This window comes from Poecilia latipinna, unplaced genomic scaffold (genome assembly GCF_001443285.1).
Source record: "Poecilia latipinna isolate Pla-1442-1.1 unplaced genomic scaffold, P_latipinna-1.0 Scaffold434, whole genome shotgun sequence".
NCBI classification, from domain to species: domain Eukaryota; kingdom Metazoa; phylum Chordata; class Actinopteri; order Cyprinodontiformes; family Poeciliidae; genus Poecilia; species Poecilia latipinna.
The window spans coordinates 294,143-297,488 of record NW_015113050.1 but is presented as its reverse complement, the minus strand read 5'-3'; positions in this window follow the sequence as shown (position 1 = coordinate 297,488).

Here is a 3,346-nt window from a genome sequence, read left to right as displayed (position 1 = left end):
AGCCTTCTCCGAAATTGAGAATAAACCGCAAACTCTGCTGAAGTTTTAAGGAAGCCGCTGTCTTTTCAACAGCCTTCGGCTCAGTTGCATTGCTATTCACAGATTCTCTGTCGAGTTTTAGGTCAGGCCGGTTTGTTGGCAGAAATGCCAGGGTGTTTGAACCAAGCTGATAGTACTTTTGGCAGCTGCCAGTCCTGCTGAAAAGTGAAGAATGCATCTCCATAAATCTTGTCAGCAGATAACTTTTTTTTTTCTTTTTTTTTTTTATTTCCAGGGTAGACAGCTGAGCTGAATTTGGGCTAGATTAAAACCAACGCCAGCAGTTGGCATGGCTCTTGTAGCCATTACCTTCTGAATGGACCTTTGGCATGTTTTCCTTCCACTCAACTTTTAGTTGATTTGCTTGAATACAACGCTCAGCTTCTTTTGCAACCAACTTCTTAGACTTACCTAGAACGATTATGAACGCCGAAGCATTTCTCTGTTTAAAAATCCCTAGATATTATGAAGTGCGACATGTTTTTTTTTTTTTTATTTCACGACAGAATTTTATGATTAGAAAACCAATTTCCGAAAAATAAATCATCGTTTGGACGTTGCTCCAATCTGCTTAGAGGCGCCGGCTGTTATTTAAAAACACAAAGTTGTCCTGACGTGAGGTTTCTCACACAAGTACAAATTTTTATGGTTTAAAACAGAACGGACAGCGAGGAGAGTCTGGGGGGGAAAGATGCTGGTTATTAAAGACAGACAGAGAGTTCCTCAAAGATCTTCTGTCAAGACTAAATTGGAAAAAAAATAGGAAATGTGCCTACGGATTAAACATCTTTGCAATGATTTGGTTGAGCAGAGAAAATATAAAAATTGCCCTTTGCTTTGTTGTAAAAATCCTCCCACAGACGCGCACATAGCCTAAGCTCTAATTAAATTTCCCACTCTACATGGGAAGGCAGCTTTTCCCCGACACACTCTAGTGTAAGCCCACCGCTCAACTGGAGACAAGTTGACTGAAGACATCGCTCTTAAACTCCTTTAAAGGAGAAATAATGCAGTCACACTTCTTCTTATTCTGCTTCCAATCCATCAAAAAATATTGTAATAATGCTGAGGGTACGTGTTGAAAGAGGAGGAGGAGGACAGCCTTTCGGTTTGTTACGCACATTTGTCTGGTAAGAAGTGTGGGTTGAAAACATTTACCTTTTGAATCTAGTAAAACTGCATCTATTATTCAAGGGGAGATTTAATTCTGACTCGTGTTAGAAAAAAAAAAAACAAGAAATAAAGAGTGATTTCCATGTTGTGTTCCTATATTAAAGCCAGACTGTTGAATTTGTGAGGTGTTGTGTTTAATAACGCGAGTCCTGGATTTTTGCACCATTTGACTGAGCTGGTCGGAGGGAAAAGAAAAGCATCCAAACGGCACGAATACAGATGAGCAAAGAAATGGCGCCGTGTGTCATTTGTAAAAGCAAAACACGAGAGGCTGGCCCCGGCAGCCTCGATTGTAACAATCGTCTGAAAGGGCATGTGAGAGAAGGAACATAATGAGTCCCCTGAAACGGAGGTAAAGAAATGAGCTGCCATGCAACATTAAATATTTCACGGGGAGATGTGTCGAGATGCTCACCAGGCATGCTTTTACTTTCCATAAAAAGGAGAACTGACACAGACAAACTGGCCAAAAATAGCGCTTAATGCATCTGAAATGGTGTGCACAATGCAAGAAGGCTTCAGAGAGCTGCGAGGAGTCTTCTCTGGGTGGCTGGGCCCCCATGACGTCAGTGCAACAATGGGCTCTTAGACGCATTGACAATGAAATTGAAGCTTGACAGAAAGCAGAGAAGAAGAAGGGGGGAAAAAAAGTTGTTTACAGATTTGACAGGAGTAAAATTACTGCCTCTCGGACAAAAGAGGACGCATAAAGAGACAATAGGGATTTCGGTACTGGAGGGTTTGATTGCTTCGGTTCATGATTTTGTTTTTCAGAGGTTTGAGCTTTTGCTTGTCGATGCCGAAGCAAAAAACCTGAAAGAAATAGTTAATCAAGGACAATTTTCTGTTAAAACAGTCTGAACAGACATTATCGAACAGTCACATAAATGAAGCAAAACCACAGACAATTTTAGAGACATGCAACCAACTGCAAGAAAGATATTAACAAATAAAGTTTACAGCTTATAAGGGACGATTATCAACAAATGAAATAGAGAGTGAAATGCAATATTTTCTGCTCTTGTTCTTCATTCTTTATGCTGTATTCTGTAACTTTTAAATGTTCAAAAACATTTGAAAGTTGAGTGAAAACACTAACGGTTGTTCCAGAGGGACAGAAACTGGATGAGGAAGCTTTTTTCTTTTTTTAATAAAAGAAAGAATACATTCAACAATGTGACCTTCAGATGCAAGTGATTTAGTTGTGTAAAAAAATAAAGATTGTTTGAGATTCCACTTTTTGTTTTGTCTCTCTGTGTGTGCTGTAATGTGTTGTTGAGTTTGCATGTTGCATCAAATTGCTTACATTTCTCTTGCAGGCTTCGTATTAAAGAAGTTCATCTTCCATTTGGGGATAAATGCAGCTCAGCACCACGCCTCTGCAAACACTGTCCAGCATTGGTTTAGCAAAATCTTTTTTTTTTTTCTCCATTAAATATTACACAAAACAAAACAGCAGAATAAACTGAGCCAGTCTGCACCCTCAGGGCATCTGCTCTGGATGCACAGCAGTTCTCACCATAGCGGCATTTATTAGCAGAGGTGGGACCAAGTCACTGTTTTGCGAGTCTCAAAACAGGATTTAAAAATAACGGGGGGAAAAAAGGAGAGACAAAAAACGGCTGTAGTGTAAAGTGCTGTAGTGTAAAGTGCTTTGAATGGTCAAATTGCTATCGGAGTTTATTTATTCTTGAGATTCACACAGCTGAAGCTTGACTCAGACTAGTCCTCAAGTCCGAGTCAAGTCTCAAGTCGGGCAAAAGTTGAGTCAAGTCTCAAGTCGGGAATTTCAAGTCATTTTAAGTCTTTTTTTTTCAGTCCAAGTGGGGTCAAATCTACAGCTAATTTCACATCTCAGTATTGATAAAAACACGCTGCGTGAATCAAGCTTGCCAGAATCACTAACCAAGACACAAAATAATGTGCTGCATATACCATCCAGAAACCACTGGTGTGAAAGTCAAAGTCAAGTCCGAGTCTTTGAGAATTTTTTCAAGTCAAGTCTCAAGTCTTGATTTTAATGACTCGAGTTTGACTCGAGTCCAAGTCATGTAACTCGAGTCCCCACCTCTGTTTATTAGTACCACTTGTAAACCTGTGGAGTTTAAAACAAAAAATAATTCCTTAATGTTGT